Source organism: Engystomops pustulosus, chromosome 5 (assembly GCF_040894005.1).
Source record: "Engystomops pustulosus chromosome 5, aEngPut4.maternal, whole genome shotgun sequence".
Classification (NCBI taxonomy): Eukaryota; Metazoa; Chordata; class Amphibia; order Anura; family Leptodactylidae; genus Engystomops; species Engystomops pustulosus.
Window position 1 is genome coordinate 7,142,257 of NC_092415.1, and position 21,177 is coordinate 7,163,433.

Consider the following 21,177-nt stretch of genomic DNA (forward strand, 5'->3'; position numbering starts at 1 on the left):
GATCTACAATAAAGTAAGTTGACACTTCTGGATTTCCAAGGCTTAAAACCCCAATATATTGTATGAAGTAGCTACATACACATTTCTGGGCTTGTAAAGTACTTGGATGGTAGTCAACTTCTGAGAGGAAGGGGTGAAATCTCTCATAAGCTCAACATTCCCTACTGAAGTTATACAAGGTAACTATAGAGAATGCTTTATTACAGGTACCGTCATGGGGTCCTGAACAAGACAATATAGAGGATTATGGTTCTAGGCATTTATAATATAAACAATAATATATCTCTGTCCGCAGGGGCATCACTACAAAGTTTGCACTCAGTCCTAGTTCTAGAAGGGACCTAAAAGCCCCTATGGCATAAGGGAGAACACAAATATTGGAAATGGCACATTTACTTAAGTAAATTGATGCTGCTGGATTACCATGGCTGGGCCATACAAGCACAATTTATTGTATCATATAGAAACATACACATTTCTGGGCTTGTATACTACTTGAATGGTAGTCAGCTCCTGATAGGAAGAAGTAGAGAGTCTCATAAGAACTACATTCCCCTACACTGAAGTTACACAATGTAACTATGGAGAATTCTAATTTACAGGTACCGTCATGGGGTCCTGCACAACCCAATAAAGGGGATTATGGGTCTAATCATTTATAGTAGGAATAATAAGTCTCTGTATGTAGTGGCATCAAAGTTTGCACTTGGTCCAAGTTCTAAAAGGGACCTAAAGCCTCTATGGCATAAGGGAGAACATGAGCATTACAAATGTCACGTGTTAATGTGGCAGGTTCTACATTTGACCTTCCATTTAAGTAAATTGGCACTGCTGGATTATCATGGGTTATTGAAATGAACACATTCTAAGCTCCAGATACTCAGATACTCAGATACAATTTTCCAGTTAATCAACACTATTATTATTTAGTATTATTTAGTAATATGGTAGCCATCACCCCATGGTGCTGTACATTTAATGAGAATTTCCCATACTGACATACTAGGGGGGCATAAATCATGAGGTTCCCCAACAACTTGGATGCCTCGGTTGCATCTTAGAGTGGAATCTAAGGAGTCTATCTACCATACTTGACGCTTGACGCAATAATGGTTGTTTGTGGTGGGTGTCTGCTGTATAATACAAATCTCCTTCTCATCTGCATAATGATTGACTTATTGGGGCACATTTACTAAGGGTCCGTAGCCGCCAATCCGCCGGGTTTTCCCGAATATTTCCGCTTTGCGCTGTATTTCACGGGATTTTGGCGCACGCGATCGATTTTTTGGCGCAATCTTTCACGCGACAGAAATCAGGGGGGGCGTGGCCACCGGACAACCCGGAGGATTCGGAAAAAACGCAGAATTTAAAAAGCCATTTGTGTCACAAAATCAAGCACTCACATGCACCAGAAGAAAGCAGGTGAACTCCGGCGGACCTCGGCGCAGCAGCGACACCTGGTGAATATCGGCGCACGGACCTTAGTGAATCCCGGCAGAACCCGAATCAGCGTCGGAGAACCCGCCGCTGGATCGCGACTGGACCGGGTAAGTAAATGTGCCTCAATGCATAGAATTAACAAATATTTATTTTCCAAAGTTTTAATATTTGTCCCTTATTCTTAAGACGGACAATCAATAATAGATCGGTTTACAAGCACCAGGAAGGAGTCAGGTAGGTGGAGACAGTCCTGTGTCTGGGAAGACAATACAGACGGTCCCCTACTTAAGGACATCAGACTTACAGACAACCCCTAGTTACAGACGTACCCCTCTGCCCCCTGTGACCTCTGGTGACCTCTCTGGATGTTACTATGGTCTCAGACTGCAATGATCAGCTGTAAGGTGTCTGTAACGAAGCTTTATTGATAATCCTTGTTCACATTGCAGCAAAAAATGTTTGAAACTCCAATGATCTACACCAAATGTAATATTTGTAAATTTTCATGAGTGACTCAATAAAAATATTTGAAGAGAAAGGTGATGTAAGTCCGGTTGGCCACGGCCATGTAGGGTTTGGTACAGGATTTTCTTCGCTTTGGCCACCTACTGAAAAAGTCTTAAAAACCATCTGTAATGGAATACGACCAGTCCTCTATGGATTCATCCATTAGGAAATATCTCTAGATAATTACAGTGATAATTATTACCGAACGGTTCAAGTTCTATTTTCTTTTTCACATTTCAAAGTGTCTTCCTCACTTATAAAACACATCATAATACCCAGCAATATTTTCCCCGTGTGCCAAGCGCAGATTTTCACATATCCTTAATCGGGTGCCAAAACGTCTTAAATATATTTTTGTAACACCTCATGGCTCCGGTTTGCGTTGCCAGATACATTTGCATTTCTATAAAGATCAAGCACTTATTATGGCTGAGCCAGCATTCGATAAAACCTGGACTCGCTCTCCGTGGCGTCCTTATCTCGCCCTCACCTTTAGAGTATTACATTGGGGTCAGGCGGGCGAATCGGAAGCGGAGAAATAATACAAATTCAAAAAAGGGCTATAGAAAACCAAAAAAATCGCAGCTAACAGCATCCAACGTGTCACTTACCATGTTTATCCTGCTAATGATGATACCAAATCACCATGATAAAGCAGAGAACGCCCGGCGGCTATTGAAACAGAACCACTGGAACGCGCTACAAGAAGTTTCCTGCTGCTGTATTTCTGTCTCCGGTATACAACGCGCGGTGCCAAGAGTAGAGCGGCCGGAGATTACAGCTTGGAAACGGTTTCTTTTATATTTTTTTTTTTTTGCTGCAAAAATTCCAAATTCAGTTAGAAGGATTTACAGGCAATTAAAAAAAAAAATTTAAAAAATGTATTTTTTTTTTTGTTTTTTTTTAGGGGATGAGCAAGAACGAGGAGCCAAAAAACGAACACAAGAGGTATTTAAAACGAAAAGAAAAACAAAATTTCGAAAATGAAAATGAAGATCGATGGGACCTTTGATATGTGGTTATAACGTTCCAGTATAAAGATAAATACATTTAGAAAACTCCGCTTACATCTTTGTTTCTATTTTATGTATTTTTAAAAAAAAAAAATTGTGTTGGGATAGCTTTAGCTTCCAAACTAAATAACGGCCAAATTTTTATTCAATTAAAATATTGGACAAAAGGTAAAAATTAAATTAAATTTTCTTAAAGTTTCTTAAAAAAAAAATTTGGCTTATCTGAAATTCAATGCTGACTACTAACATTTCCAAACGCCAAATACTCTGACTACGACTACATTATCCTCCAATTAATCAACAATATTATTATTCAGGCATAGCGAAGCTCTGATAATTCGTTGAGGGGTTCACATACATTACATTGGGACAAAAACAAATGGACGGAGTACAAAGTTAGAAAACTACATTGAACTTGAAAAAGAGGAAGGAAGAACCTGCCCCCGGTGGGTCACAATCTACAAAGGAGGTTAGATGGAGAATTCAGGGAGCATAAGTAGAGTTATAGATGGGTTTTAGGTTAGTTTTGGAGGTTTTTAGGGTGGTGGACAGTCGGACTTGTTCTTCTGGTAGCAAGTTCCTTATGGGAGAGTTTGGGAGACGTCCTGAAGACCGTTATGAGTCGATGAGATAGTTAGAGAGTGAGGCATTCACAACTATCGCCCCCCCCCCCCCCCTAGCCAAGATTCCTCCAGTTTTTGTTCCAGCTACGCCGGTTAATCTGATTCCAATGCTGACATTTACAATTACAGACCTCCTGGCCGTCTGACACAACTACAGTCTCCAGTTTTTCTACTTCCAATACTTTAGCCAGTTTTCCTATAATTTCTTCCAGTTCCAACTACCCTGGCTAATCCGATACCACTACATGCTGCTGCCACTACCAACCCCCACACCCTATAACTATTACCTTGTTTTTACCTGACCACACTGACTGATATCGATACCATCCTCCAGATCCTCTGACTACGACTACATTCAGTCATTCAGTTTACTTACTTCTGATTATGTTTCATTTACCTGATATTCCTCCACATCTCCGGAATCCAAATGATGTTATCCGACCTCACTACTACCATTATATACTTATATATACTCCGACCATCATGAAATCAGTGCCCAGTTCATCTTCATCTTCAATTTTGTTGCCTATAACCAGTGTTCCACCACTTCACCACCACTGTTTCAGTTACCATGGACTACTCAACTCTACTGCTGACAACTACTATATGATTGCGAAATGATACCGACAGGCCAACCTTGAGAACCCATTTTACGAGGGCTCCTCTAATTTTCTACGTTTTGCTGCAGTTTATTCACTTCCAATTTTGGTTCATCTAGCTAGGGTAAGGTACTAACATTTCCAACCTTCACACACTCAACTACACTCCTATCCTCAACTATCCTCCAGCTTAAAACTGTAAAACTGTAAAGTATTAAAACGTTTACCTAACTCTGCACTAAGCAAAAATAAGCAATTCTCTAATTTACTATAATTAGCTATATGCAGCTGTTTAGCAGCTAGAAGAGGCTTTACATTGCCCCCCCCCCCCCCCCGCCCAGCTAATCTACATTTTCCATGCTTTCTGGTTGCCATGGGAAACTGTATAGTACAGCTAGTGAAGACAGGAGTCTTGTTGAGAGAAGCTGTAGAACCTGTTGTGATGTCACTAGCATGTGACTCATCACATGCTTCAGACTGGCCAATTACAAAAGAGCCGTCCTGTTCTGGCTTCAATGCCCTAAGATGATGTCACAACCTGGAAGTGCCCACCCACTTCAGGAATAGCTGAATCTGAATGTAATGTTATATATATATACCAGCTATACCTCAGGCTAGGAAGAAGCCAACAGGAGAAAACGTGTATCATTGAAATTGTTATCAGAGGCTTTCTCCAGCTGTGCAGATGTTCAATCTGGTTGCCTCAAGTCAAGGTTCCTCCATTTTTTGTTGCACTTACTCTGGCAAAGAAAGAAGCAGATCTTTTCGAAGGTTGGTAAAATCCACAATTTGTATTAGCACTTGCTAAAATTCATAGATACAGAGGATGTGATCAACGCGTTTCATCCCAGTGTGCTCTTAGCCATGATCATGAAATGCCTTGATTGTATCCTCCGCCTCAGTGGTTAGCACTACAACCTTGCAGCGCTGGGGTCCTGGGTTCAAGTCCCAAACAGGTCAACATCTGCAAAGATGTATGTTGTCTTCATGTTTGCGTGGGTTTCCTCCAGGTCCTCCGGTTTCCTCCCACACTCCAAAAGATATGGGTAGTTTGATTAGATTGTGAGCCCCATTGGGGACAGGGACCGATTTGGCAAACTGTGCAGCGCTGCTTAATCTGTGTCCACTATATAAATAAAGGATTATTATTATTATCTATGGATTTAAGTGTTGATAAAGATTGTGGATTTTTCGAGAAGTGCTGGTTTTATCCTTTTTTTACTATTTTCCAGAGGTCTCGACACTTGCCCTGCACACGGAGGAGGTATACGGATGAGTGGTGAGCTGGTCACATGATTTTTTTTTTACTTACCCTGTATGATTTGACTCCTTGGCTGACGACTATCATTACTAACCTCTAGTTATTCTGACTACGACTACATCATCTCATCCTCCAGTTCATCTGCTTTCAATGTGGTTGTGTCTAGCAGTTGTTTCTCTAATTTTGATTGACTAAGTCTTGGGCTAGATGAGCACCTCAACCAGAGTGATGTGAAACATTGGGTCAGATTTACTTACCCGGTCCGTTCGCGATCCAGCGGTGCGTTCTCTGCGCTGGATTCGGGTCCGGCCAGGATTCATCAAGGTAGTTCCTCCGCTGCGCTGAAAAGCGTCTGAACGCACTCAAGTTCACCGGGCCAGACCAAGTGAAGGTAAGCGCGTCCCAAGCGACACTTTTATTGTTTTAAATGCGGCGGTTTTTCCGAATCCGTCGGGTTTTCGCTCGGCCACGTCCCCTGATTTCCGTCGCGCGCATGCCGGTACCGATGCGCCACAAACCGCTCGCGAGCGCCAAAATCCCGGGGCAATACAGGGAAAATCGGCGCAAATCGGAAATATTCGGGTAACACGTCGGGAAAACGCGAATCGGGCCCTTAGTAAATGACCCCCATTGAGTTTTATGTAAATGATGACCTTTGAATTGGCCCATTCCCTGGTTAAAGTCAAATCCAACCCAAAACGGCACAGATGAGAATCTTCTATTATCTGAGTTTTCTCATGTTTTTGCTCCGTTCTGTTTCCCGCACATTATACCTGACTATAACATTCTCTTTTCTTCTTTTCTCTCGTCTCTGTTATATTTTACACATTGTCATTTTTTTTTTTTTTTTAATCTCGATTTTTCCAGGAGTTAAATAACTGTGTAATGAGAGCAATAAAAGACATTTAAATTGGGGGAAAATATAATGTTTCCATTAAAAAATCAAGGTGATTGGTTTCCTGCACATAAAGATTTTTTCCGCAGCTTCCTAAACTTCACTTAATGGGGATCGCTCAATCTGAATTATTCATATTTAACTGGAAATGGACAATAAAACATATGTTCTGTGCCCTGGGATATATACATTGTATGAAAGCCTATTCCATAGATTACACAGCTGTCTCTCCGGCAGGGGCCCGGCTTCTCCTGCCATATGGTGACCATACAAATCACATCTCTATTAAAGGCTCATTTGCTTTAAAAGGTAAAATAAAAAAAAAGAAGTTATTTCATATTTCCTGAGGATAATAGAAATAAATTCAATGACTTATTAAGACTATTGCCATGGATCATAAAGGAAGGTGCGAAAGTCTCAAAGCAGAAAAGTCTCCGAAGTAATGGCATAAAAAGTCCCTAAAATAAATATATATGTAAAGACTACTTAACTCTTAAACTGAATTTTTCGCTTAAATGGCGTTTATACATAATTCAAAGAAAAAAGGGGTTACGTGTTGGGGCTCCAAAATACAATCACGGTCCAGCCAGGTTCCTGACATCAGTAAACTTTATTTCGGTTACATGAAGCAAATCAAAGCGTCAACGTGCTTCAAGTGGAACGCCCGCTCTTACTCATGACATATGTGTCTGTCATGAGTAAGGGCGGGCGTTCTGCTTGAAATGCGTTGGCGCTTTGATTTGCTTCATGGAGTGCTTATTATGTAACCGAAATAAAGTTGACTGATGTCAAGAACCTGGCTGAACCGTGATTGTATTTTGGAGATTTTTTATGCCTCGGCAGGAAGGTGGCCCGTGCCGGATCCGGCACATGTGGCAAGTCACGGGGAGGTGAGCTGGAGTTTTCTTTTGGTTAAGTGTTGGGGCACAGGAAATCCAATACAGTCCATAGAGCAGTGGACCTTACATTCCATCGTAATGTCAACTTTCCCATAGAGGTCAATGGAACCCGGGAAGTGTAGATGTTGGAGGTGCAAAGCAGATAAGAGGAAACCCCTCATGATTGTGCGGGGGTCCAAATTGTGATTTGACAATTTTTCCGATACTGTAGTATCATTTACGGCAAACCTCTTTGGTTCAGAGAAAGAATTGAGCCCATCTAGGAAAACTTGATGCATTAGGGGATGTTGGGGATGATCTTCAGCAGCAGAATGGAGGGTTCCCCCTTATCTGCCTTACAATTCCGAAAGACAGACAAAAGATCCCGCTGCAGATCCCTGAAAAGTTTTCATCCAATTCTTTATTCCAAGGTTATTAAAAGTCCATACAGGAAATGAAAAACGTAGGAAGACACATGATTGACTATCAGGCAAAGCCTACGCGTTTCGACATAATCTTACACATGACTTGCACCTCCGACATCTGCACCTCCCAGGTGCCATTCACCTCTACTCTAATGGCCAAGGAGATGTTGGGGATGATCTTCACCACCAGAAAAAGATGGGACTGATCACATGGGTCTGTTATACAGAAATGCAAGTGGTCCCTGACTTAAGAACACCTGACTTACAGACGACGAGCATTAGGCTACAATAAAGAGCTATAACAGTTATCACTGGTGTCTGTAATGAAGCTTTATTGTTAATCCTGATTCTTATGACAACCCTACATTTTTAAAATCCAATTGTCACAGAGACCAAAAAAATTTTGGCTGGGGTTATAATTATAGTTCTGATTTACATACAAATTTAAGTTAAGAACAAACCTACAGAATCGATCTTCTACCTGACCATGAGGCATTTTCCATGAGGAGGTGGAGATCCTCTAGCCCTAGACCAGTTCCTAGTTATCACTTCCACATATCTTGATCCTGTTTTTGTATCCCCCTGTATAATACAGCAGCAGAGCTCAGCCTCTGTTTACAGTTCATCACCTTATATTTACAAACATTCTGCAAAAGCCTCAGCTCAGCACAGTATAGAAGAGAAGTGAGTGGAGCTGCAGACGGTACAGAGAAGTGTCTTGTGTAACAGTATAGAAGAGAAGTGAGTGGAGCTGCAGACGGTACAGAGAAGTGTCTTGTGTAACAGTATAGAAGAGAAGTGAGTGGAGCTGCAGACGGTACAGAGAAGTGTCTTGTGTAACAGTATAGAAGAGAAGTGAGTGGAGCTGCAGACGGTACAGAGAGATCAGCACTGGGGGATCCCCTCCAGCCAGGAGAAGCCCCTGCTGAGGAGGTAACTGGGTTCAGGGTGTCACACACCTGGGTGCTGCTGTGGGGGTCATTCTCATGCTGGGGTGCGGGAGAGAAGCAGAGAGGAGCTTGAAGGAGGATGACATGTAAGAGCCCGAATCTAAAATTGAGTATAAAAGTAAAGTGTAGTCGTACAATCACAATTACAGGCGGTCCCCTACTTAAGAACACTCGACTTGCATACAACCCCTAGTTACAAACGGACCTCTGGATATTGGTAATTTATTGTGCTTTAGTCCCAGGCTACAATGATCAGCTGTAACAGTTAACAGAGGTGTCTGTAATGAAGCTTTAGTGTTAATCCTGATTCTTATGACAACCCTACATTTTTAAAATCCAATTGTCACAGAGGCCAAAAAACGTTCTGTCTGGGATTACAATGATAAAATATACAGTTCCGACTTACATACAAACTCAACTTAAGAACAAACCTACAGACCCTATCTAGTATGTAACCCGGGGACTGCCTGTATCAGTGATTAATAAGAGGCAGGAACAGCTGGTTGTAGCTTGTGATAATTCTGGCGCAACAATGAAACTTCAGCGCAGAACAGCCATACATCTGACCCCATATCTTGAGGCCAAAAGATACATCATATCAACACAAAACCTGCAGGACTGGAAGATGATTGTGTGGAGGAACAAGCCAGAATCCCCCTGAACACTACAGGACACTGGTTACTCCATACATGAGGTGACCTGTACAAATAGAGAGAGATAGATATGAGATAGATATATAGGAGATAGATAGATAGATAGATAGATAGATAGATAGATAAATAGGAGATAGATAGATAGGAGATAGATAGATAGATAGGAGATAGATAGATAGATAGATAGATAGGAGATAGATAGATAGATAGATAGATAGATAGATAGATAGATAGATAGATAGATAGGAGATAGATAGATAGATAGATAGATAGGAGATAGATAGATAGATAGATAGATAGATAGATAGATAGATAGATAGATATGAGATAGATAGGAGATAGATAGATAGATAGGAGATAGATAGATAGATAGATAGGAGATAGATGGATAGGAGATAGATAGATAGATAGATAGATAGATAGATAGATAGATAGATAGATAGATAGATAGAAGATAGATAGATAGATAGATAGATAGATAGATAGGAGATAGATGGATAGATAGATAGATAGATAGATAGATAGATAGATAGATAGATAGATAGATAGATAGATAGGAGATAGATAGGAGATAGATAGATAGATGATAGATAGATAGATAGATAGATAGATAGATAGATAGATAGATAGGAGATAGATAGATAGATAGATAGATAGATAGATAGATAGATAGGAGATAGATACATTTGTAAAACATAAGAAATAACACGTTTTTCTGTTTACCTTTATAACATGATTTTGTTTAATTTTCTTAAAATAGTCTGGAGACAAATTCCATAATTCCTCCGGTTCCAGGACTTTTATTTTCCTCCTCCCTTATAGATCACATTAAGCTTTTCTGACATCTGTTAAACCATTTATTTTCCTAAAAGCAAATGAAAGAGATTTGCTAATTCCAGGCGCCACTTCATGAATATAAAACTGCGAGAGACGCTGAACACGGAGACGCTGCACATCTCGCCGGCTCTTCACTGCTCAGGACTTCTCAGATCTTTCTTAAACTAATTTAATTCCTATTTGCATAATTTAAAATCTGACAGATTTTACAAATATTGACAGAGCATATCGGAAGGCGAGCGGCGGCGGACGCCACTTCAAACACTTATCCACCACTTTCAGGGACTCTAAGCTGCCACTAATGTGTGCGCCTCACTGTGGAGAATTCTATAATACGGACACGTGCGAAGGAGGCGATTTACTGATGGCCCAAATATACGCGGTACAGAATCGTGATTAAGGATCAACGGCAGAAACGGGCACAGAGTCAGCGCACAATTGCAGAGGTCAGGTCTGAGGTCACAACAGGAATACAGCAGAGTAGAGAAAAGGAACAACACAGGAACATACTGGAAAGATTTCTCTATGGTAATGAGTGCAAAGATCCGGCAGGGATTCCTGGGAACAGCCGGCCTCTTAAGGAAACCCGGGGCTGCCAGCGCCAATCAGCGGTGCGCTGGGCCTTTAAATCTTAGATAGCTGGTGAACTCGCACCCTAGGAAGCAGGGACACATGCAAGACCTAGGCTGGAGGGGAGCGGTCTCATGGGAAGGCAAGTGAGGGCTGAGGACCTGTGTGGCGCCACAACGCAGCGAGGCACCCGTGACAGTACCCCCCCCCCCTTAGACCTCCGCCTCCTCTTTTTGGTCTAAGGAACCCTCTTCCGGAGAGCAGGTCTGGCATACGTCTTGCCGGGAAGTATCTGCCGAAGATCCACCGGAGCTGAAATCACAAGTTGTTGGGGAGGGTTGATATGGCTCTTCTCCAACAACATCTGAAAAAGTCATAACAGGTAGAGGTTATGCCAGGTGGCATGAGTGGCATTCTGATCCCCAATAGTGTGAAGTTACAGCCATGCAAGACCCAGGAGGACTCCTACTTGAAGAATGACGGATTCAGTGCGGTACCAGACCGGATTGGAGAGGAGCTGTCCGCTGACCGAGGAAATGACTAGAGGTTGCTTGAGAGGAACCACCAGAATGTGATGCCGGGAGACCAGAGCGACATCCATAAAGTTCCCCGAAGAACCAGAGTCCAAGAAGGCTGAGACTTGCACAGGAGTGTAATTACAGACACCGAGGACTACAGGAACTGTCAGGCATGGAGAAACAGTATCCACACTTAGGGATGTTCCTCCCCGGAGCCTTAGGTGCTGGCGTCCTGGACGTGGGGGAATGGACTGGACAAGCCACAATGAAGTGCTCAGGACTGGCACAGTACAAGCAGAGGTTCTCCTGACAATGACTGGAACATTCCTTGATGGTGAGACGGGCTCTGTAGACTTGCGTGGGTTCCACTTCAGATTGTGCGTCCGGAGGCAGGAGCGGCCTTTGGAAGACTGGAGCAAAACAAGGTAGCTGTGGAAGTGGAGTCTGTGGTTGCTTGTAATGCAATTCCCCAGCACGCTTCATGAGCCGCACGTCTAGTTAAAGACGGACCCCTCTGCCCACTGTGACCTCTCTGGATGTTACTATAGTCCCCGGCTGCAATGATCAGCTGTAAGGTGTCTATAATGAAGCTTTAAGGATAATCCTTGGTCCCATTACAGCAAAAAATGTTATAACTCCAATTGTCACTGGGGCAAAAAAATGTTTTGTCTGGATGAACAATGATAAAATATACAGTTTCGACTTACAAACAAATTCAACTTAAGAACAAACCTATGGAACTGATCTTGTATGTAACCTGGGGGAGGCCTGTATAACCTGGGTACCTAGGATACTTATAGATTTATATATATAGGGCCAGTTTGGTTTCCTGCTTGTGACAAATATTTTGAGGTCCCCCTCTGCTCCCCCCCGCCCCAATAGTGCAATGTCATGGATCCGTCTTCCATCCTCCGGCTTCCCTAGGGGCGGCTGCTTCTGCTCCTGTGATTAATACTTTGTATTCAGTCGGATTTGTTCTCCTATTAAATACTGACCATCAATTATACACAATGTGACGCGTCGCCTCTATAAATTGATTTGTAACCGGCCATGAATTATTACTGCGGAAGCCTAAATACATTGTTTTCATTCTGATCGCTAAATTAATGAGACGATTCTCCTGTTCCAGGTCGTATTAAATAATCTATGACATTGAAAACACAAAAAAAAAAAAAAGTTCCTTTCCAAGATCTTCACCTCCTTCACCTCAGACTCCGGAGCAGAAGACTGAACGTCCGCATCGCCCTAAGTGTGAAAAATTGATTTCATTTTGATTCTGTCACCGGCGGAAGATACAACAGGAGCCTCAGAAATGTGGAGAAGAATCAGGAAGGTAAAAGCACAAAGTCTAATGGAAGTTTTTTATCCAAAAAGTTTTCCACACGTCTTGATGACTACGGAATGTAAAGTAGCAATTCGGTAATTTCATTGTTCATTTATTATGTATCAATATCTCCAATTGGCCAATATTGTTATGTGTAATTCCTGGGGTCTTTCTCTTGTCTTTGGGACAGAGATGTAGCTAACGGGGTGGCTAAGGGGGCACTGGCTTCGGGCCCCTGGACTTTGAGGGGCCCACTGACAAGCTATCAACTCTGTGTCCCAAGGAATTCCTATCTACCACTCTATGATCACTGTATGGTGGTAATATTGGTACCCCTGGGTATGGGCCCACTTACAGGTTTTGCCCCCCCCCCCCTTGCTGTACCCCTATTCATGTCTCCACTTACGTGATTGTAATCTCAGCACCCCGGCTCCCTAGATGATGCATGGAATGATCTACACAGGAATAGCACAGACTCCTAACAAAGTTATTGCTGATCACACAGGTTCCCATCACATAGTTATACTATACAAGATGACAGTGCAGCCTCCCTGACTGTACACTTATGGTCAGTTAGAATTTTAGAAAAGTATCCAGAGAAGAATGATGCAATTTGTCTCCAAACAGGTGGAGGTGATACCAGGGGCGTAACTAGAATTGATTGGGCCCCACAGCAAACTTTTGTCTGGGGCCCCCCCTGTTACTGTGTGCTTTGTGCTAATAAATTGGGCACCTGCAGGATCTGCTCCAGGAGAAGCAAACATCAGAAGACGGCAGTGATTTTCTGATGGTGTTCAGGTTGTCTCCCTAGGGACCATCTTTGGACAGTTACATCATTGGGGCTCAACCACATTGTACGTTAAGCAGGAAGATGGAGATGGAGGCCATACATTTCCAAATAATTACAGGTCCTATAGGTGTCATCACTGTGCAGGACTGATGATGGCGCTAGTTCACACTTGTGTCATTGCTGAGCTTTTAGCTACTGCCCCCTAATCCCTGTATGGAAATACTCTAGCCTGGGTTGTAACTATTATATCCTGCAGATCTTCCTAGCTGTGTAGTGATGGCTGAAATACCTCCCAGGGGTCTGGAAAAGCTGGGTACCAAGACACATATTGTATAAATTTTCATTACGCAAACATCATCAATTATTTGCTGAAAGTGGACAACCCCTTTTAACTCTTTATAGCATTAACCCTATACTCTGTAGCCTACACCCTGGTTGGAATTTGCAGACAGTCCTTTACATTCTGATTGGCTGAAATAAAGTCCCTTCATAGTTCCTACTTTCTGATTGGTTGAAATGTCTGACTGTAATGTGATCCGGTAGAAAGATGGATCCCTTCCTTTGGTGGCGAATCCGACGGAGGCGAATCCGACGGATTCGGAAAAACCGCGGAATTTAAAAAAGAAGTTGCAAGATCAGCACTTACATGCACCAGGCACACCTTGGCACAGCAGCAACACCTGCAGGATATTGGGCACACAGACCTTAGTGAATCCTGGCAGACCCGAATCCTCGTCGGACAACGCGCCGCGAGATGGTGACTGGACCGAGTAAGTAAATGTGCCCCAATGTTCCCATAGATGTATCCATAGGCACATAGGGGTGTGGGGGCGCTTCCTGGGATACTCTACAGAAACTAATCAAAAAGTCACGTTAACCAGTTAGATCTCAGGTAAGACTTTTCCTCATTTATGTGTCTGCTGGAAGATATAATGTGAACAGAGCCTTAGTGGATCTAATCATATGGATCGGTGACATTTCATTTGCCACCTGCCTCCGAAATATCAAATCCACATTAATTCACTTCGAAAAGGGAAGCAAATTACAAGTAGACCCTGAGATATGTTCTGCGGTCCCCCGGCACCCACATAACCTCCGAAGCAATCAGCGCTCTCATAAAAACTTGTAATGTTTCACTTGGAATCAATTAGTGGAGTAGGTGCCTTGTATTTACTGGTCTGCCCCCGGAGCGACCCCCGCGTGACGTGACGCATGTGAACATTGATGGAAGAGCTGCCGACCGCTCTGATTTATTCCCATTTCTACTCTCGCTTTATGAGATGATTAATGGCTGAAGGAGTTAAAGCGGCCGGGAGATGGATGAGGCCGAGCATTAGACGCTCGCATCCAGAACCGGCACTTAAGAGGGAACAGGTGTATTAATGAGAGTGACATCACTTCCGAGCCGTCATCTGTCCTGAAATCCCCAGTAAGTCACTGTCCACACGGGAACACGATTCTCTTTATATCTTAATTGGTTCCAAATTCTATTGAAGATCCAATGTTTGCGACCAATCTGTCCTCAGCATGCAGGTGACATAATTTGTTCTAGATCCGATTTGCCACTTTAAGCCATTAGAGATGAGCGTATCCGATGGTCAGGTTTGGGTTCGGCATCTCTACAAAGCATCTCTGGACCTTCTGCTCAGGAACCAGGAGCCAGAGGAGAATATGTAGAATTTTGTTTTCACCCCTGTCATGGCTCCAGTGGGTTTTTTGGGAAAGGAAATTCCTGGATTGCCCCATTAAGAAGAGCTTCCATAAAGATTAGTGACTTGACAGAGAATCTTAGCTGCTGAGATATATTTATCCTGTTACTTCTGTGGCGATCCCCGTTCTAATGAATTCCGACACCACACTAGACCAGTGATGGTGAACCTTTTAGAGACCAAGTGCCCAAACTGCAACCCAAAATGCACTTATTTATTGTCAGGTGCTGACATGGAAATATAAGCAGTAACTTTGCTAACACATTGCTCTCTGCTTTGCTCCAGCTTCCAATGTTATTGGCATCAATAGGAGAGGAGAAGAAAACCAAATTATGATTGAAGATTCTCTTTGGGGCCCCCAAACTTCTAAAATACCGTGGTAAGGAACAGGAGCTCCAATGATAATCCGAACCTCTTGGCACCATCTTGCTCTTCCTGCAGTCCCACGTAGTTCATGATGCTTTTTTGCTCCCTATCAGCTTCTGTAGCTGTAGTATGTAGTGGCCTTGTGATCCTGTGGTAGTTCAGATGTCCATACAGGGTCGAAAGGACTAAAACCCTTTACTTCACCTGCCTTGGGTTGTGATTCGCCTCAGGCTATATCATTCTGGGGCACAGTGGGGCACATTTACTAAGGGTCCGAACACCGCTTTTTCGTCGGGTTACCCGACTTTTTTCAATTTTGCCCAGAATTGCCTGGGTTTTTGGCGCACGCGATTGGATTGTGTTGCATCGGTGCCGACACAAATCGGGAGGCGTGGCCATCGGACAACCCGACTGTTTCAGACAAACCGCGGAATTTAAAAACCAAATTGTGTCGCAAGATCAGCACTCACATGCACCAGGAAGAAGAAGGTGAACTCCGTCGGACCTCACGGGGGAAGCGACACATGCAGGAAATTGGACGCTCGATCTTAGTGAACCGCTTCAGACCCGAATCCTCATCATTGGACATTCCGGATCGGCAGCGTCAACCTGACGGTTAAGTAAATGTGCCCCAGTGTGTCCACATCACAAGCTCCATAACATGGAGTGCCTGTTGCTCTGGGGAGTCCCAGGGTCATTGTGCAGTTCTCTTCTCTGAGGGAATGAGGTTGTCATATGTTCAAATGAAGATTATCACTCTTTCAATGGATTATCCACTTTCAACAACCTTAAAAAAGTCAACAATAAAAATTCTGCACCCCAACAACCAGCTGTAGTGAATCTGTCAGTAACTGCTTAGATTGTAGACAGCGCCTCCGCAGGTGACATGATGTATTACACTATTCTCGAGCAGAGTCCTCCACAAGCTCTTGGTAGCTCTCCTGTGTTGATGGATAAGGGTTCTGATCTTAGTTCCTTCGCCCATGGTGGAGTCTCCTTTAAGTGAAGTCCTCTGCTTCTTTAAGACTTCTCTGACTGATTTTGAAGCGTATCCTATAAAATCCATTTTGAAAGCGAATCTCATATTTCTCTTCCCAGAGTAACTAACTTCAGGCACATAAATGGGTCATCTGAATGGATTTTGTAACTTTCAAAAGAAATCAGTATTCAGACTCTTCACGATTTATGGCTTATGTGTGAAATGAGAGGAAAATGACTATTTATTGCATTCTGGAAATTAGCATTTCAACTTTCCCGATAGTTGATCCTTGACTACTTAATTTTGAAAGAAATGGGTAAAATTCTAAAGGCAGCTGACAAGAAGCCGCCCCGTCGGATTATGCTCCTTGTTCGACTCCGTTTCCTTCCATTCCTGATCCTCTTACCGTATTTATGTTGTGATTAAGATGAAAACACAAGTGAATGGACATCACATAGACGGCTCTTATGGAGGAGCCCCGGGGGGATTTACATATTTATGATAATTCCTACCTATATCCTCCCTGGAGGCTGGAGAAGGGCTGACTTTAGATTTTTTTGCTTGCCTTTTTTATTTTATTCAACTTTTATGTTACTACTAAGCAGGGATACACTTTCCAAATCCCTTGTTTAAAGAGCCACGTTACAGGACTGGCATGGAGCTGAACGAGACTGCGATGGGGGTCTACATCTGTCACTATTTGGTATATAGAGGATTTTTTTATATCTACAAAGCTTTAACTGATCAGTTCACTGTCCATCGGTAGATAAAACAAGACGCTGTTTCAGCTGTTTGAGCACAGAAAACCTCGGCCACAGGTGCAATGCAGGACACAACTTCCAGCTCCACAGAGAAGGTCAGCCATTGGATAGTAAATTCCATAAATTTATATTTTCAATCCTCTGAAACAAGCATACAGAAACATGTGGTAGAAGTAGAAGCCACAGAAAGTAGGCAAAGCCGTCGCGTTTCGGATCAAACCTTATTCATAGGTTTTTCATGGAGGTGGAGATACGAAACGCTTACTTTTGTTCCTTCTGTTTTTACTCCATCTTCCCGTGCTGTGTTCTTGTTTTAATGCATTGAAAATAAAGATTTATGGAATATTTTATCCAGTCGCTGACCTTCTCTGTGGAGCTTGAAGTTATTTCTGCATAGTGGATTTTTTGGTGTGTTGGAAGCAGAGGTAGGTCTATTATTGGGGCTTCCAAATGGCAAGGCAGGGTGTTTATTGCCCCCTTCTGGACCATCAGCCCAGTACTTCTCACAAATTAATGGGCTTTCTTGGGTATCTATGTAATTTCCAATCAAACTTATAAAACTGTATTTGCGTCCTGAGGATGCTGATACAGATAAGGGCATGGAGGGAGATTGCAGGACAGCATTCCACTTTACCCGGAAATCCAAAATAGTCTTGGAGAATGTACCACATCGCATCACTGTGTGGGCCCCCACCTGACCTCCAGCTTCATAGGGGGGATTCCTTTACTATCCTGAGTATAATGAAACATTTGTGAGAATCTATCCAAAAGTATGGAATCAAGAAAAACATGCATATGAAGTGAAGTCACAGAACCCATGCTGACCCCTGACCACTGCTGGCTATGATAGAAAGGTGTCAGGACACACAGGACATGGCAGCTCGCTGTGTATGGGGGGTGTAGTCACAGAGGGGTCAGAGCCCCCATGCTGACCCCTGACCACTGCTGGCTATGATAGAAAGGTGTCAGGACACACAGGACATGGCAGCTCGCTGTGTATGGGGGTGTAGTCACAGAGGGGTCAGAGTGCCCATGCTGACCCCTGACCACTGCTGGCTATGATAGAAAGGTGTCAGGACACACAGGACATGGCAGCTCGCTGTGTATGGGGGGTGTAGTCACAGAGGGGTCAGAGCACCCATGCTGACCCCTGACCACTGCTGGCTATGATAGAAAGGTGTCAGGACACACAGGACATGGCAGCTCGCTGTGTATGGGGGGTGTAGTCACAGAGGGGTCAGAGCACCCATGCTGACCCCTGACCACTGCTGGCTATGATAGAAAGGTGTCAGGACACACAGGACATGGCAGCTCGCTGTGTATGGGGGTGTAGTCACAGAGGGGTCAGAGCGCCCATGCTGACCCCTGACCACTGCTGGCTATGATAGAAAGGTGTCAGGACACACAGGACATGGAAGCTCACTGTGTATGGGGGGTGTAGTCACAGAGGGGTCAGAGCACCCATGCTGACCCCTGACCACTGCTGGCTATGATAGAAAGGTGTCAGGACACAGGACATGGCAGCTCGCTGTGTATGAGGGGTGTAGTCACTGAGGAGTCAGAGCGCCCATGCTGACCCCTGACCACTGCTGGCTATGATAGAAAGGTGTCAGGACACACAGGACATGGCAGCTCGCTGTGTATGGGGGGTGTAGTCACAGAGGGGTCAGAGCACCCATGCTGACCCCTGACCACTGCTGGCTATGATAGAAAGGTGTCAGGACACACAGGACATGGCAGCTCGCTGTGTATGGGGGGTGTAGTCACAGAGGGGTCAGAGCACCCATGCTGACCCCTGACCACTGCTGGCTATGATAGAAAGGTGTCAGGACACACAGGACATGGCAGCTCGCTGTGTATGAGGGGTGTAGTCACTGAGGAGTCAGAGCGCCCATGCTGACCCCTGACAACTGCTGGCTATGATAGAAAGGTGTCAGGACACACAGGACATGGCAGCTCGCTGTGTATGGGGGTGTAGTCACAGAGAGGTCAGAGCACCCATGCTGACCCCTGACCACTGCTGGCTATGATAGAAAGGTGTCAGGACACACAGGACATGGCAGCTCGCTGTGTATGGGGGAGGGGTGTAGTCACAGAGAGGTCAGAGTGCCCATGCTGACCCCTGACCACTGCTGGCTATGATAGAAAGGTGTCAGGACACAGGACATGGCAGCTCGCTGTGTATGGGGGGGAGTAGTCACAGAGAGGTCAGAGCGCCCATGCTGACCCCTGACCACTGCTGGCTATGATAGAAAGGTGTCAGGACACACAGGACATGGCAGCTCCCTGTGTATGGAGGGTGTAGTCACAGAGGGGTCAGAGCACCCATGCTGACCCCTGACCACTGCTGGCTATGATAGAAAGGTGTCAGGACACACAGGACATGGCAGCTCGCTGTGTATGGGGGGTGTAGTCACAGAGGGGGTCAGAGCACCCATGCTGACCCCTGACCACTGCTGGCTATGATAGAAAGGTGTCAGGACACACAGGACATGGCAGCTCGCTGTGTATGGGGGGTGTAGTCACAAAGGGGTCAGAGCCCCCCTGACCACTGCTGGAAAATATTGCAATGTGTCTACTGGGTACAAATGGGACTTGTATAGGAATTATGAGTATTAATAAATCCCCACATCATGGCGTCAGATACTACAGGAGGTATTTTGGTGACTCTAGATAACACAGGTGATTTAATCTCATGAATTCTGTAATTTTTTATAAGTTACACCAGTGAATGCCCAAAAAGTTTTGGCAAAAATTCTTTTAGTGCACACACCCGAAGATGACCCGTCACTCACCCTCATCCAGTGTACACGGATCTGGAGGACTGTCAGGATTTCTGCACATATGGGGAGGATTTACGGAACGCTCATTGGACTAATTACGATTCATTACGGTGGAGATGAATAAACGGCCGCGCGGTTTCTTTTCCCAGGAATTAATCTTATTTTGTCATTAGAAACAAACAATTTTTACATTGTGTATTGTAGCCGAGCGCCAGCGCAGTAATTGCATCAATGTATTTAATTTACGTAATGAAGAATTATGTGACCCCAATGTTGTCTCCAAACAAGAGGCTGAGAATTCACGGAACATTAGAGAAGGCATCCAAGAAATGCGCCAAATTTATCAGTGACTAATGGTGGTGATAAATCTGGTGCATCTGCCGTCCACATTGGGGGTCATTTACTAAGGGCCCGATTCGCGTTTTCCCGACGTGTTACCCGAATATTTCCGATTTGCGCCGCTTGTACATGAATTGCCCCGGGTTTTTGGCGCACGCGATCGGATTGTGGCGCATCGGGGCCGGCATGCGCGCGACAGAAATCGGGGGGGCGTGGCCGAACGAAAACCCGACGTATTCGGAAAAACCGCCGCATTTAAAAACCGAAAATGTGTCGCTTGGGGAGCGCTCACCTTCACCTTCTATGGGATGGTGCATTCCGGGGCGTTAAGATTATTTTCGGCGCTGCAGCGCCACCTGGTGGACGGCGGAGGAACTACCATCTTAAATCCCAGCCGGACCCGAATCCTGTGCAGAGAACGCGCCGCTGGATCGCGAATGGGCCGGGTAAGTAAATCTGCCCCATTGTCTGTTTTTATGTTACCTATTTGCTGCACATGTCCAAGTGTTTCCTTATTTTTTGCACGATTCAGTGTTCTCTAACATGGAGCTTAATGGAAAAATACACCAGGTGTTTGAGTCATGAATGACCTATTATATTTTCTGCTTCAATTAGAATGGGTTTCTCAACAGTCCTCCTTATCATGCTGTTCACATTTTGATATCCAAAGACCAAAATTATAACTAATTAACATGGCCTTGGTGTGAAGACAACTGAAAATGGAACACTGTCATGGGTGTCCCTGCGATCCATGTCCCTGCAATAGATGTAGCACACATTGGGGCAGATTTACTTACCCGGTCCATTTGCGATCCAGCGGCGCGTTCTCTGCGGTGGGTTCGGGTCCGGCCGGGATTCACTAAGGTAGTTCCTCCGACATCCACCAGGTGGCGCTGCAGCACTGAAGTTACACCGGCCTATTCCTGGTGAAGGTAAGCGCGAGTCCCGCGACATTTT

The 21,177-nt window shown here is 44.2% G+C and overlaps 1 long non-coding RNA gene across 1 annotated transcript in view; it reads left to right on the plus strand.

Annotated features, from left to right (window-relative positions):
- The first annotated feature begins 4,772 nt into the window (after positions 1-4,772).
- LOC140133933 (uncharacterized) overlaps positions 4,773-21,177 on the plus strand; it is a 40,024-nt gene continuing 23,619 nt past the window's right edge. Inside the window, exons 1-2 of the long non-coding RNA XR_011855965.1 lie at positions 4,773-4,953; positions 5,415-5,461. This is a non-coding gene — a long non-coding RNA (uncharacterized lncRNA). The remainder of the gene's footprint in view (positions 4,954-5,414; positions 5,462-21,177) is intronic.